The following is a 19944-nucleotide window of genomic DNA, read 5'->3' as shown; positions in this document are numbered from 1 at the left end:
AGAAGTTTTTTGGCCATTATTTTCTCTTTCCTTTTTTTTTTTTTTTTTTTTTTTTTGAGACGGAGTCTTGCTTTGTTGCCCAGGGTGGAGTGCAGTGGCATGATCTCGGCTCACTGCAAGCTCCACCTCCTGGGTTCACAGCATTCTCCTGCCTCAGCCTCCCAAGTAGCTAGGGCTAGGACTACAGGTGCCTGCCACCATGCCCAGCTAATTTTTTGTATTTTTAGTAGAGACGGGGTTTCACCGTGTTAGCCAGGATGGTCTTGATCTCCTGACCTTGTTATCCGTCTGCCTCAGCCTCCCAAAGTGCTGGGATTACAGGCGTGAGTCACCATACCTGGCCCCCATTTTTTTCTTTCCTTTGTAGAGACAGGGTATTGCTCTGTTGTCCATGCTGGAGTGCAGTGGCACAATCATAGTGCACTGTAACCTCAAACTCCTGGGCTCAAGTGATCCACCCACCTCAGCTTCCTGAATATGTAGGACTATAGCTGCATGCCACCATGCCCAGATAATTTACTTTTTAATTTTTTGTAGAGATAGGGCCTTACTCTGTTGCTCTGGCTAGTCTCAAACTCTGGGCCTCAAATGACCCTCTGACCTTGGCCTCCTAAAGTGCTGGAATTATAGGCATGAGCCACTGCACCTGGCCTCATTTTTCTTTATTCTTTTTTCTTTCTGCTCCTCTGACTGGATAATTTCAATTGCCCTATATTCAAGTTTGCTGATCCTTTCATCTGCTTAATCAAATCTGCTGCTGTGCCTCTCTGTTGAATTTTTCATTTCCGTGATTGTACTTTTTGGCTTCAGAAATTTTATTTGGTTGTTTGTGCTTGACACACAACTATATATTTATTAATATTTATTTATATATATTTATTATCTATTTATATCTATTTATTAGTATTCCCTACAGTTCATGCATCATTCTCCCAACTGCCCTTAGTTCTTTGTCTATGGTTTCCTTTGCATCTTGAGCACAGTGCTGTGCTTTCTCAACGTGGTGTTCATCATAGTAACGAGAAGCATGAGGGGCACGTGGGTCAGCCTCACAGACAGGCGAGTCTGCAGCTCTTACTGGACCCTTGTTCACATCCATGAACTTGGCTGTGGATCACCAGGGAAACTGGGCAAGATTCTGCTGTCCAGGGGTTTTGTCCTGAGAACTTGGCTTTTAGAACATTCTCTCTGGTTTTCTGCTTGGGGGTGGGGGTCTGGTGCTGGGTCCTGGGTCTGTTTTTGGAGGAAGCCGGCCCACAGGCTGGGGACCTGAGACACACTGTGCACTGGCATGACACGCCTGCTGCCCGTCACCAGCTCACAGGGCATCCACAGTTTAATCCTCTGCTCTTCCAGGAAAGACTTATGCTTCTCATGGTCCCAGTTCTCATGCTGATCTTTCTAAATGGCAAAACTTCACCAAGGGTGACTTGGGTCTTCAGTGGCAACTCTGGGAACATTTGGCTTGAAAAACATTGTTCATTTCAGAGATTCTTTATAGAAGAAAATGAATAAGATTCCCCAGGCCTAAATGCAGAGGCCTCCAAATTAATTTGTGAATAAAAAAGTATTTCGCTAAGAGAGTGTCTGGCCAATGCTAATGACTGACTTGACAAACAGCCCCTCAGCCGCCTGCCCTCCGTGTCCCCCTGTGTCTAGCCCTCCTCCTCCCCCTTGTCCTCTCCTGTTTCTCTCCTTCCACACCTCCATCAACTCCTTCCTCCTCTCCCCTGTGCCCAGATGCCCTACCTTTTCCCAACAACTCTTCTACCACACTGTAACCCAAACTTCCCCCATATTCCTTGAAGCCAGAAACAAAGGGCTGACACCAATCTTTGAAGGCCTTGGATCCAAAGGCCTTCTCATGCACTTCACTAGCTCTTGATGCTCTTGTTCTGCCAGTGAAGAAACCAAATGGATGAGGATGTCGATTTTTCAAGGTCTGAAGGCCATCAAGAAAATTGTCATCTCTTGCTTCCCAGTGGCTCCTAACCCAAACCCCTTGCTGCTGTCAACCCCTCCTGAAGCCACTTGCCGTCATGATAGAGATTCTTTGTCTTGTTCGGCGTGACCCCGCATAGAGACATTCAGTACCCTTCGTCCTCACCTAGGTAGGACAAGAGTATACTCTAAGTTATGCCTTAGAGTCTCAATGAAACTCCCTCCTATTTTTTGCAGGTCCTCAATCAAGACCTAAAAGATGGCTATGTGCAGTGACTCATGCTTGTAATCCCAGCACTTTGGGAGGCTCAGGTGGGAGGATCACTTGAGTCCAGGAGGTTGAGGCTGCAGTGAGCTATGACTGCATCACTGCATTCCAGCCTGAAATACTCAGGGTGACAGAGTGAGACCCTGTCTCAAAAAAAAAAAAAAAAAAAAAAAGAAAAGAAAAAAGAAAAAAAAACATAAAAGATCTAAATTTCCATGGATTTGGTTCTGATACTATATATAGATGATTTCCTACATTTCTCAGAGAACAAAGAAGCCTCCAAAAAAGATTCCATTGACTTTCTCTCAGCCTTGGTAGAAAAGGGACATAATGTTTCAGAAGACATGTTACCATTTTGCCCAAACATAGTTTATTATTCAGGACATGCCCTATCTAAGGAGACTACCCAAGTTGATTCCAAATCTCTCACAGAATGACAATCGAGAGGATTTCTAGGTTTCATTGGATACTGCAATAAGTGCCAGATTTTTCTAAAATTACTACACTTTTTTTTTGTGAATTGACTAAGGACTCAGTAAGAGATCCTTTGCTTTGGGAGCATAAACATGCACAGGCCTCTGGGACCTGGAGAAGGCTCTTCAATGGCCCCTTCCCTTGGCATCCCTAACTGCAAAGGTTCCCATGGTCGGTTTTGCAGGAGCAATCTGTGCAAGTGCTTGGGGTTTTTATTCAACTTCCTGGGAACCATCAAAGATCCTAGACTCACTATCGCTTTACCCTTGATCTGGGTGCAGAGGCTTATTCTCCTTGTCTTAGGACAATAGCTGACACTGAAAACTTTTTGAGGCTTCTGATGAACTGGTTTGTATTAGTCCATTTTCACACTGCTATAAAGATACTACCTGCAACTGGTGATTTATAATGAAGTTTAGTTGACTCACAGTTCCACATGGCTGGGGAGGTCTCAGGAAGCTTACAATCATGGCAGAAGGTGAAGGAGAAGCAAGGCACCTCTAATATGGTGGCAGGAGAGAGAGAACTCAGTGGAAACTGCCACTTTTAAACCATCAGATCTTGTGAGAACTCCCTCACTATCACAAGAACAACATGGGAAAGCACTCCTGTGATCCAGTCACCTCCCACCAGGTTCCTCCCACGACACATGAGGATTACAATTTGAGATGAGATTTGGATGGGGACACAGAGCTAAACCATATTACAGTTCTCGTCTCCCCATTTGACCTCCTTGTTCCTGCTTCCATGCAGACATTGCTGCTGTCTGAAAATGCATACTTCCCAGCCAGCCAATTAGCCTTTTAGGAGATTCTGTTCCTCTCCCCTTACTGTTCACGCTGCAATGCCCTGAATCCTGCTGCTCTCATGCCTCTGCCAAGGAAAGGGAGCCTGAAGGGAGTGCTACCTCAGCCAGGGAGCCTTCTGTAACTTTTTAGGTTCACTGGAGACCTTGATGGAAAACCCTGACCTAATACTATTTGTGGATGGATTATAGCTCAAAAGTGAAGCTGAAAGTGGTCAGGTAGGATGTGCTATCACCACTCTCTCTTCTTTGTTAAGGATATCGTCCTCTCCCGAGGTAAAATCAACCCTGATGGCCAAGCTCACTGTGCTTACTAGAGATTGTCAGACAGTGAGAGTCCAGAGGGGCTGCACACAGAGACAGCAGGTGGGCTTTGGGAGCAGCACACAACTGTGGGAAGCTTTGGAAACAGGAGGTTTCTCACTTCTACTGGGACCCCCATCCAAAATGGACAAGTTCAGAAGCTTTTAGCTGGACTCCTACTTCCTAAAGAGGTGAAGCCTTTCCCTTCCATTAATAAGGCTGAGGCCTAGGCAAGAAGAGACACCATGGAAACTAAAGGAAATACTTGGTCCTCATGCCAAACCGTTTTAACAAAGGCTGTGATCCTAATCTAAACCCCTAAAGAATAAACCCCTGGAGGGATTCAAAGAGGCCGTTATAAGATATCCACTGTTATGGAAGAAGCCTGGTTGTACCGTTACTCAGATAATCTCTGGCACTTCCAAGAAGGCCTGTTGGTGGTACTAGATGATTTCAGATGAATATTGGCTAAATTTCTCAGTGAAACTACTGCTCATGGTACAGACAAATTGGTTACTATCTTAAATTGATATTGGTGGGAGAACTTTAAAAAGATAGTTGAGATTATTTTGGGCATGTGTTATGACCTGTTGACCATATAATCATGGAAAAATCCATAAAGATGGAACATGGCCAGGGATTAAGATCTCAATAGCCCCATGAGCATCTTCAGATAGTGATATGGTTTAGCTCTGTATCCCCACCAAATCTCATCTTGAATTGTACTTCCATAATTCCCACATGCTGCGGGAGGGACCCAGTGAGAGAGAATTGAATCATGGGGGCGGTTTCCCCCATGCTGTTCTCATGGTAGTGAATAAGTCTCACGAGATCTGATGATTTGATAAGGGAGAAACCATTTCACTTGGCTCTACTCTCTTTTGCTCACCACATGAGACGTGCCTTTCACCTTCTGCCATGATTGTGAGGCCTCCCCGGTCATGTGGAACTGTGAGTCCAACTGAACCTCTTTCTTTTGTAAATCGCCCAGTCTCAGGTATGTCTTTATCAGCAGCGTGAAAACAGGCTAATGCAGATGGATTTTACCTGCCTCTGCCCTCCGTGAGAGTTGAGGATGTTTTAGTTATTGCATGTCTATTTTCAGGGTGGGTTAAAATATTTCCTTAACAAAAAGCCACAGCCCTTATAGTTCCTAAAAAGCTGCTTGCTTTCATGTTTCCAATCTTGGAGCATCTCCGCTTTCACATCAAGTGACCAAGGTACACACTCTATGGAGCCATTATAAGAGGATCCTATAAAGTGTTACCTCCTACCCCCAAACCACACTGCCTTCGCTACCCACATATTCTGAATAGATTGAGAGAGCCAACAGCATCCTTAATTAAAGGTAGGAAAAATTTCAGAAACCCTGGAGTTCCTTTGGCCAAAGGTAGTCTCACTCCCCTTCTGGCCATATGTTTCCCTCCTTCAGGGAAACGTCAATTACCCTCTGAACTGGTGCTATAGACCGAACATCTCATCAAAACTCATATGTTGAAATCCTAACCCCCAATGTGATTTATTAAGAGTGGGGTCTTTGGGAAGTGAATAAGTTATGAGGGTGAAGCCCTCACAGATGGGGTTAGTGCCCTTGTAAACAGAGACCCAGAGGAGACCCATCACTTCTTCCACCATGTGAGGTATAGTGAGAAGGTGGCCTTCTATGATGAACTAGGACCTCACCAGACACTGAATCCGATCACTGCCTTGATCTTGGACTTCCCAGCCTCCTGAACTGTGAGAAATAAATTTCTGTTGTTTATAAGCCACTCAGTCTGATATTTTGTTATAGCAGCCAGAATGGACCAAGACAGCTTGTAATGCATTTAGGATTTCACTTCTGATACTAGCCCTGGCCCTGCTGCACCCAGACGAGCAAAATACTGGTGATGTTCAATATTCAACAGCCACCTTCTTACAACATCTTCCTAAATAGCTTCCTCATGATCTTCAACCTGGAGATTTTGTCTGTTGGAAGAGATGTCTGAGAAAATTGCTCTTAAATTTTGTTGGAAGGGACTTACCATCTACGTTTACAACAACCATAGCAGTGAAACTCCAAACATTTCACAACTTGCTAAAGAAGCAATCCAGAATCCCACACAATTGGAAGCCTATTCCAAGAGCAGACCTCAAGCTTTAGAGATTCCCCAGAAGCAGCCCATCTTAGGAAGTAGGAAGCTGACTCAAGACCTTTAGAACAAGCTCAAACAGTGGAAAGTTTCTGCTCAAGACAGTGGACCAAGACTCTGATTCTTGTTTTAGTTTTCATCTTTTTTTTTTTTTTTTTTTTTGAGACGGAGTCTGGCTCTGTCTCCCAGGCTGGAGTGCAGTGGCCGGATCTCAGCTCACTGCAAGCTCCGCCTCCCGGGTTCCCGCCATTCTCCTGCCTCAGCCTCCTGAGTAGCTGGGACTACAGGCGCCCGCCACCTCGCCCGGCTAGTTTTTGGTATTTTTCGTAGAGACGGGGTTTCACCGTGTTCGCCAGGATGGTCTCGATCTCCTGACCTCGTGATCCGCCCATCTCGGCCTCCCAAAGTGCTGGGATGACAGGCGTGAGCCGCCGCGCCCGGCCGAGTTTTCATCTTTTGCCTATGATCATTCTTCTAATTTTCTGTAGGCCTCTTGTTGCTGTCCACTCCTAGTGACCCCCTTTTTCTCTTTTCTTCCCTTTTTATGATAATAGTTAGACCAGAAAATAGTCTGACACCGTTCTCAGATGATCCCAGACAGTAGTCAGTGCCCTCAATCTTACTGACTACAGGACATGCCATCAATCACCACATTCCAATGATGAAAACCTCTAGGCAATTCTAGTTTTATTAAATGAGACATAGCAGATCACAGCTGATAGCGTTTCCACTTGCATCTACATGAACAATAAAACCTAAAACTAAATTTGCATTCAACAACCTTCATAGAGTGATAGACCAGTATTTGCCACCTTAAAGATACCAATAGAGACCCAATTAGCATAACCCAGCTAATGTAAAACCTTGGTTCCAAGCTAGTGTCATAGACAAATCCCTTTTTTTCCTGGATCTCCATACACCCCTATTGGATGCTGCTTTCTTTGGGTCCAGAGCTGATTGCTTTCATGAAGTTTATTTTATTTTATTTTATTTTATTTTTGAGATGGAGTCTCACTCTGTCAGCCAGGCTGGAGTGCAGTGGCGCTATCTCAGCTCACTGCAAGCTCCGCCTCCCGGGTTCACGCCATTCTCCTGCCTCAGCCTCCTGAGTAGCTGGGACTACAGGTGCCCGCCACCATGCCCGGCTAATTTTTTTGTATTTTTAGTAGAGACGGAGTTTCACCATGTTCGAGCCAGGATGGTCTCGATCTCCAGACCTCGTGATCTGCCCACCTTGGCCCCCAAAAGTGCTGGGATTACAGGCGTGAGCCACCTTGCCCCAGCCTCTCATGCACTTTAGGAATAGAATTCTGAGACTTGTCTATACATAGAGACTCTAATTTTAGAAATCACCAAGGCTGGAAATCCGGCTGATCATTCAGACACTATTCCTGGAGAAATTACTGACTCATTGTTTATACGAACAAGCAGAGCAGTGTTCCCAGAGGTGGGAATCATACAAGTAGAGGAGACTTTGAGAAAATTACTACTCACTCTGGCAGAAGTGAGAAGTGTGAACACCACCTCCTGTGCCCTGGATGGAACACAGGCCAGTCTCAGCTCACTGGTATACATGGTGATGAACAAGCCTATTGCTGTAGATTTCTTGTTGGCGAGTCATGGCATCTGTGCTGCTAATACTCTTCGCTGTACTTGGATGAATGAAACAGGCAAAGTGAAAGAGACTATACAATGCCGTAAGGAAAAAACTATTTGTCTCTTTAAGGCTGATCCTATGGGATCCCCTGTGGCCTGTGGGATTTGTTCTCTTGTCCTGGGATGGGAAACTGGTGTTCCCAGTTCAGAAGCATCTTATGAGAACTATTAGTCATGTTTTGTCATAGTGGTCATGATGCTGTTGGTTGCATCCTCTGCAGAGTCTGCAGTGCTTCTGTGCAGCTGCTCTGTCATCAGATGATCTCCGTGATGCTACAACGCAAAGAAAAGAATTCTCATGAAATGATTGCCTATGGGGGCAACCAGACAACCTCCAAGCTGTGAAGATCTGGATCTCTAGCCTCCCCTGAGCTGTCCAAACTCTCCAGTGAGAGAATGACCACAAGGGGAAGGGAGACCAAACTGAATGTGCCAACGAAAAATGGTCTGACTGTACAAGACGATCTGTGACCTGTGCCTCTGCAGCAATCAGCCCAAAATGGCCAGGACTGAGTCAGTGACTGCCAGTTTCCCATACTTTTATTGTTTCCACGTCTAACTCAGGACCAACCAGAGAAAGCCAAGCATACTTCCAAAGCCAGTAAGGTCCACAAACACAAGTGCCCCCTCTAGGGCTTGCCTCCAGCTCTCCATGCCAACAACTGCAGATTCTCTCCCCTCCAAATTTTCTCTCAAGGCTGGCCACTTCTTTTCATCTTCACTGCTGCCACCCTCATGTCAGTTCCCAACTGTCGTCATCTTTAACCAGGACTGCTTCAACAACCTCCTCTTAAGCTGCATCTTCCTTTCCTCAATTAACATTCCTTTCTCCACAGGACAGCCCTGCTGTACATTTCAAATGCAAATCTGATCCTATCAACCCAGCCACTGAAACCACTTCCTTGGCCTCTCCTTGGTCTTAATACAACCCAAATGGCTTCGTAGCCTGGCCCTGGCCTCCCCTGTGATCCTCTTCTTCCTGTGGCCTGCACTTTGGCTGCTCTGATCTGGCTGTGCCAGGCTCCCTCAGGCGTAGGCTTTATTTGGGGCCTCTCGCAGACCTCTCTTCTTCTCCGCCTCTCACAGCTTTACGTATCCCCTGATCCCAGACCCTGCTTCTTCGAGACTGCGGGTCTACATCAGGTTTCTGGGTCACAGGCATATATGGAGATTTCCTTTCTCAGGAGCATTGACCAAAGTTTATAAGTATATTTTCATTGTGTAGTTATTTCGCGGATGCCTTTCTCCTCCATTAGCTTAAGCTCCAGGAGAGCAGGGATGGAGTCTGCTCAGCACTGTATTCTTGGCACCTGGTGGACCTACACAGAGCGTATGTGGGATGAAGGGGAGAAATAACCTGGTGTGGTGGTTTATGCCTCTCAGTCCAGCACTTTGTGAAGCTGAGACGGGAGGATTTCTTGAGTCCAGGAGTATGAGACCAGTTTGGGTAACATAGTGAGATCCTTTCTCTAACAAAACCGAAGAACTTAGCCAGTCACGATGGTCCACACCTGTAGTCCCAGCTACTTGAGAGGCAGAGGTGGGGAGATCCCTTGAGCCCAGGAGGCCGAGGCTGCAATGAGCTATGATCCTATCACTGCAGCCTGCCTCTAAGAGTATGACCCTGTCTCTAAGAGAAAAAAGAAACCTCAAAAAACAAAGTAGAGAAAGAATACGTGTAAGTTGTTCCCAAAGCTCTCCTCTTCTGTGGCTCACTGGTTTTAGATGAACTCTGCAGTTTCTTTGATTGTACGTGTGCACGTGCACAGTCGTCTCTGTGCGTAGACCAGCTGGGCTGCTGACTATAGTTGTACATGCTTGTGCTTTACACAGAGCGAGCGGAGCGGGAAGTGGGAGCTGAAATCCAGCTCGCTCTCTTCACATAGGTCTGTGCCCTGCTGTGGGGCTGGGTCTGCACAGAAGCAGAGGAAGTGATACTGGAAGACATACCAAGGCCCCTTCATCTCCACGAGCCAGGTCCCGGAGGACAGCAACACACCCAGAGGCCCTGCCTCTCTAATTCACACAAAGGTGCCTGTGGCTGCCACAGTCCACTCTGGGGCTCCCTTTGTTCTGAACAACTATCTTACAAATGCCAGTACTGGTGATAGGGGGACCTAGATGAGAGAGTGGGAAGCTTCCACATGGGCCATCTTCCTTTTCAAACCTAACGGAGCAACCGGAGTCGAGGAATCTACTCTTCTACTGCCACCAAGTCTGTGGTCTTCTTGTGATTCGGAAGTGGGTGTGCAGAATAAACCTGCATGAGCTGTGACTTGCCTGGTGGATAAGTCCTGAGGTCCAACTTGTGTCTTAGGTTTGATGACTTCAGTGTCATGCACTTTCCTGAGTCTATGAAAATAATCTTGACAAGTCCCCAGTCACATTGCTCATTCCTTCTGTGGTGGGAGGGACAGTCCTTTCTAGCTCAACGCTGTGGATGGCGGTTTTAAACTGTATTCATCAGATATCCACGCTGAAGTGTTTAGGGATGGTGTACTGATGTTTGCTTAAAAAAAATGAGTCAAGAGGTAAATATTTGAATAAGTATGTGATAATGGAAGTAAGCAAATGTTAACTGGAAAAGCTAGGTGATGGTGTTCCCAGAACAGTTACTTCAACTTTTTGGTACATTAAACATTTTCATAGCAAAATGCAAGGGAAAAAAATCATTCAACATTTAAATTTGATTATATTTATATTTATCAAATTTATCATATTTATGCAAATGTTGATATTGTATTTATTAAAGTAATGTAGGCACAAGGGATACAATGATGAAGGAGACATGGCCCCTATTGGCGCCCCGTAGAGAGACAAGCAGTGAGCAGATAACAGTAAACAAGGTGGCGAGGGCAGCAGGAGACACAGAATGTTTTGGGAATGTCAAGAAGTACCTCCCACATTTTGATGTGTGTGTGTGTGTGTGTGTGTGTATGTGTGTGTTCAGGGAGATGTTTGTGGGAGAGAGGCCAGTAGGGTTCAGCTTTGAATGGCAGTGGAATGAAAATTAGCTCAGGGGTTGGGACAGGAATCCCATGAACAAACACCATGTGGTGTTTACAGGAGCAAAATGGGACTGGGGGCTGACTGGTCAGCTTTGGAGAATTTGTGTGTCATGCTGACCAGCTGGGCTTGATCCCTGGGGGATTTTGAGTGATTGCAGCAAGAAGGGAAGGACAGTCAGATTCACTCTCTAAAAGGGCTGACTGGGGAAAGTACCTGAGGTACCAAGCTGGAGGTAAGGTGGTGGGAGCCTGTGCAGGTGTTACAGGCGGGAGATGACCTGAATGCCTGCAGTGGTAGTGGGGCTGCAGATGAGGGAACAGATCTGACGAATATTTGGGATATAAAATTGGAAAAGACAGGGAACACACTGCTTGCTGTAGGAGTGGCTGTTGAGGAGAGAACGATGGGCTCAGATTCGAGCGTTTTGAATCTGAGTTGCCTGTGGGACTCTGAAGTGGAGCTGCCCCCTTTGGCAGCCAGAAAAATAAAACTGAAACGTAGGAAGAGGTGAAGATACTGGTTTGGAATTGAAATAACAAGTTTTGAATCTGTGGTTGAAATTAACAAGGGAGAAAATGCAGAAAAAAATGAAGGGCGTGGGAGTTCCAAAACCCAGCACGGTGCCTGGCACACAGGAAGCAAGTGGCGCATATGTGCTGCACCGTGTAGGAAAAAGCCAGCAGGATCCCAGAGAACACCGCGTTCAAGGATGGGCCGGGAAGAGACGCAGGCGAAGATGAGGAAACAGTTCATGAGTTTGGAGATTAAAGAGCCCTTTTGGGGAGTAGTGGGGTGGGGGGCGACTTTGTGGGGGAAGGTCTGTAGGAAAGGGGGATTGGTCTGTAGTAACAAGTGGAAGATAGATCGAGAAAGACGAGGCCTAAAATCTGTTTTGGACTCAACAATTAGGAGGGCACTGGTGACCAAGGCGTTTCTGCAGTGGTGAGGGTAGGGGTGAGAGGCGTGCAGGGGGCTGAGGAGACAGACACAGGGACTGCTGTTTTGAGAAATGTGATAGAATGAGAGGTCACTAGAGGATCAACGGGAGACTGCAGACTTTAACTACACTTTTCATCCCACCCATAATTTTGCAAGGAAGATATATAGGAACATCACATCCACTTACCACTGTAACTCAAAATAAAATTTTAACTCGTAAGCAAACATAAAGGGCAAACTCTTCTTCAATTATGACTTGTATTCCCGTAGGAAAAAAGCAAATTGTGGTCAGGTCATATCGGCTCACCATTTAACACAATTTTAAAACGAATATGGACATTTATTTAGTGCCTATTATGTTTTTAGTCACTGGGCTAAACTGAGCAGAAGGCTCCCATTGAGAGGGAAAAGCTGAAATTATGGGCAAGTGGATGGTGACAAGGAAGCTCTGGAGAAGTCTGTGGGCGGAAGGCCCAGCCTGGGCACAGCCTTTGCCCCGTGACGGCTGGAGTGGGCCGCAGGGCTGGAGGCCGGTGGCGGGTTGCAGGGGCTCAGCACTCTGGAAGGAGACATGGCCTTATGCTGAAATGGGCACGTGTCCTGCAGGGGGCTTCGGGCCAAGAAGGAAAGGCCTGGAACAGCCACGGAGGGCGTGGCTGAGTTAGGGTCAGGGGAAGGAACACTGCGGGAGAGTTAGGGTCAGAGTCAGGGTTAGCGCTAGGGTGAGGTTCAGGTGCAGAGTCAGAATTAGGGTTAAGGTTGGGGGCACTGGGGGAGGCGCCTGCGCTGCCCTCGTGGTTACTCCCACGTGCTCTGGGGCACGAGGGCGTCCACCAGAGGCCTGGGGACTCCACAGAACGAAGACCTAGAGCCATTTTGAAAGCCCTACTCCATGTTCCACTCATTTTGAGGAATAAATTATTATTGCTACACAATTGATAAAAACCTGTGCAAAAGTGAACTTTTAGGTTAATAGTTTATACAAATGTATGCAATTAACCCTCTCCCCACACAACTTGTAGTAGATCTAAAAATCAGAATTCTCAAGAAAAGGTGTGATCACTTTCCCACAGGAATGATGAAGTCAGGAGACCCCAGCCAGTCGGTTCACCAGGATATGTCAATCATGGCACACTTGTCCCAGTTCTGGGAGCCAAAGTTCTGTCTTCCAATGGCAAGGCAGCATTATCACAGCTGGGCTCCCATTGGCTCTGAGATGTGGGCGGGGTCACCACTCCTGGAGCTGGCACTAGCTCCACCCCATTCCATGCAAATGAAGTCAAAGCTGTGGTGAGTCCACGTGATTAGTCACATGGTTGATGACACACTCTCCCCACCCCTTTAGTGACGTCATTACCCACTCAAACTCTCACGAGAGTTTGCACAGATGTGGAAAGGAGCTGGCAGGGCAGTTCCCTGGGCCAGAAGGGAGTCAGGGGGCCCTACAGGGGCCCCCCACTGCCACCCCAGAGCCTCCAGTCCAGCTTTAGTCAGGGGCCCCGGGGGGCCTGTGGGAAATGCCAGGGGCCCCCAAGCACACTCTGCTCCCATTGGCTAGCTGCGCCTACATGCAAATGAGGGCCAACGTCACTTCCTGAGGCCAATCGAGCGCCATTTTCTCTTTCTGGCTGCGCGGGAGGAGGGGACGAGTCGCGCCGGGGGTGGGCGCGCGCTGAGGCGGGGGTCCCGCCGCGCGGGGCGGAGGCGCGGGCGGGCGCAGGCGGCCCCACGGGACGCGGCTGCGCTCGGCGGAAGACGCGGCAGCCCTGCGAGAGGCAGCAGCAGAGACGCGGTGCTCCTCGGGGGCCGAGTGGTAGGTACGGCCCGGCCCAGCGCGGGCCCGCGCGGCGACGCCCCCCGCCCCGGTCCTGGCCCCGGCCCCAGTCTGGCCCCCTCCGAGCCCCGCCCCTCCGGTACCCAGCCCACACCCACGCCAGCCGCCTGCCCTGGCGCCGCCCGTGGCCGTCTCGGGAATCCCGGGACGTTCTCACGGCGCGGGTTCGCGGCCCGAACGGCGCCCGTCGACCCCCGACGCGCCCGCGGCCCGCCCCGCCCGCCGCCGGTCACGTGGGAGCGGGGCCGCCCCGGGAGGGCGGAGAAGGGGACGGGGACCAAAGGGGAGAGGAGGAATACGGGGAAGATGGGGACGGGGACCGAGGGAGAGAGGGGGGATTGGTGAAGGGAGCGAGGAGTAGAGGGAGAGGGAACGAGGATGGAGAAGAAGAAAAAGGGCAAGGAGCTGTGGCGACCCCTGTGAGGACCCCAGCAACGCCCCACCCGCCAGCCCGCCCGCCGCAGCCCCGAGACCGGGTTCTCCTGGAAGCTTCTCCCTGGAGGAGCCTTGAGTGACGGCAAATGTAGGGCAGGAGCTGACAGTGACACCTAAATCTGCCCAGATTTTTTTCCCCTAGAAAGGTTTGAAGAACAGCTGATAACGGGGCCCTGTTTCTTCACCGTTGAGCTTTCGATGCGAGTATCAATAATTGATATGCAGATGTTGACTTTATGTACTTTTCATCCGCCGTTGCTGGTTGCGTTGAAATAGATTCCGTTTACAAGATTTCTATCACAGTTGGCTTTGGAATGTTAAAATTTTTAACTGCCCTTTTAAATAATGTGCAGATGCAGAATGAGAAATAATTAAGTATTTTAAGTAGTTTATTTGAACAGAAGACTTGCCTGAGTGCTTAAAACTTACTCTATTTGCACGGGTAATCACTGCCTCTTGGGATCTTGAGGAATATACTGGCTGTGGAGGAGTGGGGTGGGGGAGGAGAAACTGGTAAGCAGATAACTGACAATGCAGATTGGCAAGTGGGGCAGCAGATATTTGTAGAGTACTGTGGGCATGTGCCACGCAGAGTCTTTGTCAAAAAAGGGTTTTTTTTTTTTTGACAAAGAGCCTTTGTCAAAAAAGTCTGGGTACCATTTGGGGGGGTGAGGAGCATTAGTGGGAGAGAGTACGACATGTAAAAAGTTGCGTAAAGTACGTGTTCAGCTGTGTCTGGAAGTCAGTAATGTATGTGTAACTTATTTAAAGATGTTCCTGGAGAGTTGGCCTTGTATGAATGTGTTTTAATATTTCGGTTAAATTTCGGTTAGAGTTAGGACTTCACTCTGAAGACAGCATTGAGCCCGTCGTCCTTAAACATGAAAGTGACAGATGTGTGTTAAGAAAGGAAGTACATAGGCCGGGCGTGGTGGCTCAAGCCTGTAATCCTAGCACTTTGGGAGGCCGAGATGGGTGGATCGCGAGGTCAGGAGATCGAGACCATCCTGGCTAACACGGTGAAATCCCGTCTCTACTAAAAACTACAAAAAACTAGCCGGGCGTGGTGGCGGGCGCCTGTAGTCCCAGCTACTCGGGAGGCTGAGGCAGGAGAATGGCGTGAACCCGGGAGGCGGAGCTTGCAGTGAGCTGAGATCCGGTCACTGCACTCCAGCCTGGGTGACAGAGCGAGACTCCGTCTCAAAAAAAAAAAAAAAAAAAAAAAGAAAGGAAGTACATGGCCGGGCGCGGTGGCTCCAGCCTGTAATCCCAGCACTTTGGGAAGTCGAGACGGGTGGATCACGAGGTCAGGAGATCGAGACCATCCTGGCTAACACGGTGAAACCCCGTCTCTACTAAAATATACAAAAAAACTAGCCGGGGGAGGTGGCAGGCGCCCGTGGTCCCGGCTACTCGGGATGGCGTAAACCCGGGAGGCGGAGCTTGCAGTGAGCTGAGATCCGGCCACTGCACTCCAGCCTGGGCGACTGAGCGAGACTCCGTCTCAAAAAAAAAAAAAAAAAAAAAAAAAGAAAGGAAGTACAGGAGTGGAGATGAGACAAGAGGTTGTCCTTCCGGCCCTCTAGTTGAGGGGAGGAACAGTGAGGGTTAGGACATGTCTGAAAGGAGTTAATCATTGTTTCTGGAGGAAAATGACAGCTAAGCTAAGATTTTTAGCTGAAGAGATTCTGGGATTTGGGAAACACCTTTTTAATTTGAACCCAAATTTGCAACATGCTGTTGGTTAATTTATGATTGCCCTCATAAGTTTACCAACAGCATATTGCAAACTTGGGTTCTGCCCTGCCCTTCACCCTCTGGCTATCCTAGACCTGTTAGGGCAATGTGTTACATAGGTGGAAACAGGTATCTCCCAGTGATTTGAACCCAGATCTGCCGAATATATGATCCAAATATTCTGTGTTTTTAAAGTTGTTCTTTAAAAAGCCCTGTATTCCAATAGTTGAGACATTTCATTTAGTTTTTTGGAGTTAATTAATAGCAAACTCAGTGCTTATGTGCTGTTTTGCATGTATTAACTCATTTATCCTCATAGCTACTCTGTGAATTAGGTCATACTTGCCCTGTTTTACAGAAGAGCCAGCTGAGGCCCGAGAGAGTAAGTGATTGCCTGAAGATTACACAGCTCATAAACGGTGGAGCTGATGTAAACCCAGGCACACAGCTCTAGAATCCTTTTTGGTGACCATCGTTTTGTGCAATTTCACAGGAACTGAAAAAAGTTCTGTGGCGTTAAAAAGTATTGTTTATTGCTGTATTACCTGAATGACTCTTTTTTGTTATTTTTGAGACGGAGTTTTGCTCTGTCACCCAGGCTGGAGTGCAGTGGTGTGATCTCCGCTCACTGCAATCTCTGCCTCCCGGGTTCAAGCGATTCTCCTGTCTCAGCGTCCCGAGTAGCTGGGACTACAGGCGCACGCCATCATGCCGGCTGATTTTTTTGTAATTTTAGTAGAGACAGGGTTTCCCCATGTTGGTCGGGCTGGTCTCGAACTCCTGACCTCAGGTGATTCTCCCACTTCAGCCTCCCAAAGTGCTGGGATTACAGGCGGGAGCCACCGTGCCTGGCCAACATTTTTTTTTAGAGTGTATTTTTTTTCTATAATAGAATATCCTTAAGAGATCATTATACTAAAAAATCCCCAGAGAAATCCTTTATGTACCATTTTGGGAAATAATAGTTTCTTGTGCATATCAGTGGAATTTTATGGTAGTTCCATGCCTACCGCAAACTTCAGGAATTGAGATTTATTTTGAATTGAGATTGATATGTTAGTGCATGATATATACGTTAGTGCATGATATATACGTTAGTGCATGATATATACATTAGTGCACGATATGGAAACAGTTGGCCGCCCTGGTTAGCTTGCTGTTTTCTAGTGGTGAAAATACAGATTTTACTGAGCTCTAAGAATCTGTGGAGAACAGTATCCATAGAGGATCTATAAATGTGAAAACATCGAACTATTTCCTAGTTAATTCATCCACTGGGCATTTTATATGGAATCTTTTATCTTAGGATTGATAAATTATGCTGTAAGAATGGATCTAAGAATGAATAAATTGTGGTAGCTTATATGGGTAAAAGTCAGCTTCCCTTCCCCAGTGGTTGGCAACAGTTATGAAACCTGTAGTTTACTTGTATTTTATTTTTTATCCTTTGTTGGTTTCCCTAAAGCTGTTAGGAAACTGCTATAAAAAATAAAAAACAGGAAACTTCCCCCCATTTTTTAAATGAAAAGGTATTTGTGTGCTTGTGTTTTGTTTTGTTTAGAAATAACAATAACAATGATGAAGGAATGGGAGAACTTTCATTTGAGAATAAAAAGTGCCTATTTTTCAAATTCAAGGGAAAAAAATAAAAAAGTGAGAACTCCTTGGCCCTAGTCTCAAGCTTTGAACAAGTAACCCCAGAACCCTGCCCAATCGCTGAGAGCCTCATTTTAGTAAACCCTTTCTGAGGTTCGTGTATGTACAACCATGCTTACATGAATCAGCCAATCACCAATCACTCTGCTTTTAAAAGTCTTTGTACTCCAGGCTTCTCAAAACCCTGTGATAAGATCAGCTCTTGCTGTATGAGTTGAGACTTTCTTGGAAGCAGTAAATTTAGCTTCCTTATTTCAGATACATGTGGATGATGGTCCCTACTTTAGACAATATTGTGTGTCAGCCAGCTTTTGGAGAATAACCCCAGAGGATAGAGAGGATAGTGGAACTTTAAGGAGGAAATGAAATCAAGTCTGGTAGAGTCCGTGGAAAGCAGCTAACAAAATTTTTGTTGAGTTTTGCTCTGGCCAAAGAAGCTGGTCTGGGCTAGAAGGTGACCTTGAGTTTAGTGTTTAGAAATGCATAATGAGGTTATGGCAGCTCTTGTGTGGGAGTGTAAGCTTTTGAAGGCTAGAACCCAAATCAGTGCATTTTATTAAAGAAAATTTTTAAACTTAAAATTTTATAAAGAAAATTTTTAAATTTTATATCCTCCCAGTTCTACAATGCTAGTGATCCTTAAATCTCTCCTTTTGCTGAGACCAGGATACATTTTTCACATTCATAACTTTGAAAATAAATCTCGCCACTCCAGAACAGCGTCTCAAAAACTTGGCATTTGCTTGTTACCCACCAAAAATTTCTCCTTATTATATGTTAACCCTTTCTGCCTCCTACTGCTTTCCCAGTTTGATTCCAGTCTACCTTTTTGATTTTACTTTTGCCAAATAAAATCAGACTTTTCCTCCTTTACCTCAATAATTTTTTGATGCTAATTTATTCACCTTGTATTTCTTGGGCACCAGCTTTCCATAGCCATTTCCTCTTTAGAACTCCCTGGCACTTTCTGCATATCTTATGGTTCTTATCCTGTTTTATTTTATGTTTTTTGTTCATTTAATGAACATTTGCTATGTACTGTGCTCTGTGATGGGACCCTGTCAAGCAAATATAACATGATTTCTGCCCTGAAATAGTAGCCCAATAGGAGAAATGGATATATAAATAGATAATTGCAACATGGTGAGTTGAGACAATGGAGTGGTATATGGTTATTGTGCTGAGTCCTAGGAGGGATCACTAAGCCTCTCCTTGGGTGGGGGATACAAGAGAGGAATGTAGAAGAAGAATTGCTTACTCAGAAATTGTCCTTAAAAATCATGAGAGAGTCAGGCATGGTGGCTCATGCCTGTAATCCCCGTACTTTGAGAGGCTGAGGGGGAGGACTGCTTGAACTCAGGAGTTCAAGACCAGCCTGGGTAACATAGGGAGACCCTATCTCTACAAAAAATAAAAAAGGTTAGCCAGGTGTGGTGGCATACACCAATAGTCCAAGCTACTCAGGAGGCTGAGGTAGGAGGATTGCTTGAGCCTGGGAGGTTGAGGCTGCAGTGAGCTGTAATTACGTCACTATACTCCAGCCTGGGGGAAAGAGCAAGACTGTGTCTCAAAACGTCTTGGGGGTATTGCCAGACTACCCTAGTCTTGGGGGTATTGCCAGACTACCCTAGTCTTGGGGGTATTGCCAGATTACCCTAGTCTTGGGGGTATTGCCAGACTACCCTAGTCTTGGGGGTATTGCCAGATTACCCTAGTCTTGGGGGTATTGCCAGGTTACCCTGTAAAAGTGTAAAAATTACAATTTTCCACTTTTACTACCACCAGATGTTAGTAATCTTAGTAGCTACTATTTTGATAGTAAAAAATTGACATTTTAAATGGCATTTCTTTAATTATTATTAATGAAGTTGAATAACCAAATATTTGCCACTTGAATTTGACTAATATATATTTTAGCTTTTACAGCCTACACATTTAAATGTTTTTTAGAATAGTTGCAGATTTATAGGAAAGTTACAAGTATAGTACAAATAATTTTTTTCGCTGAATTGTTTGAGAGTAAGTTGCCAAAAAAGTTGCCACATTACGCTAAATACTACAAGAGCATTCTCCTCTTCTTCCTTCAAACAAGAACATTCTCCTACATATCCGTAACAAAACCATCAAAATCAGGAAATCACTATATTCGAGTGGGTTATAGTCTATAGAGTTATATAGTCTATATAGTCTATGTAACTATATAGACTATAACTATATAGTCTATGTAACTATATAAACTATCACTGTATACCAAACCACCCCAAACTTAGTGGAGTAAGACATTTTATTTAAAAAGCTCATCAGTTCTCTGGGTCAGTTCTATTCAGACAGGGAAGGGAGATGGTTTGTTTCTGGTCCACAGTGTCTGGGGCCTCATCTGGGAAGACTCAAAGGCAGGGGGTGACTTGACAGCTAGGGGCTGGAATCCTCAAGAGGCATCTTCGCTTCCATGCTGGTAGTTGATGTGAAACACCTCTATGTAGTGTCTCTGTGGGCTAGTTGGCACTTTCTACACACATGATATCTGGATTCTGAGCATGATCATCCTGAGAGAGAGGTACGTGGCATTTTTATGATCTAGTCTTGGAATTCTCATGGCATTTCCTCCATACTTTTTTTGAGACGGAGTCTCGCTCTGTCGCCCAGGCTGGAGTGCAGTGGCCGGATCTCAGCTCACTGCAAGCTCCGCCTCCCGGGTTCACGCCATTCTCCTGCCTCAGCCTCTCCTCCATACTTTATTGGTTAAGGCAGCCAC

The 19944-nt window shown here is 46.3% G+C and overlaps 1 protein-coding gene across 2 annotated transcripts in view; it reads left to right on the top strand.

Annotated features, from left to right (window-relative positions):
• The first annotated feature begins 12898 nt into the window (after window positions 1-12898).
• The window catches only part of ADNP2 (ADNP homeobox 2), a 30819-nt gene continuing 23773 nt past the window's right edge, over window positions 12899-19944 (top strand). Inside the window, exon 1 of one of the 2 annotated variants that reach the window (XM_030926079.1) lies at window positions 12899-13340. The gene's annotated coding sequence lies outside the window, so the exon portion shown is untranslated. Of the gene's footprint in view, window positions 13345-19944 lie in introns of both variants that reach the window. The other variant, XM_030926080.1, reaches the window with a different exon arrangement.

Source organism: Rhinopithecus roxellana, chromosome 21, assembly GCF_007565055.1.
Source record: "Rhinopithecus roxellana isolate Shanxi Qingling chromosome 21, ASM756505v1, whole genome shotgun sequence".
NCBI classification, from domain to species: Eukaryota; Metazoa; Chordata; class Mammalia; order Primates; family Cercopithecidae; genus Rhinopithecus; species Rhinopithecus roxellana.
Note: the sequence above shows the minus strand (reverse complement) of the source record. Positions and strands in the feature narration are given on the sequence as shown.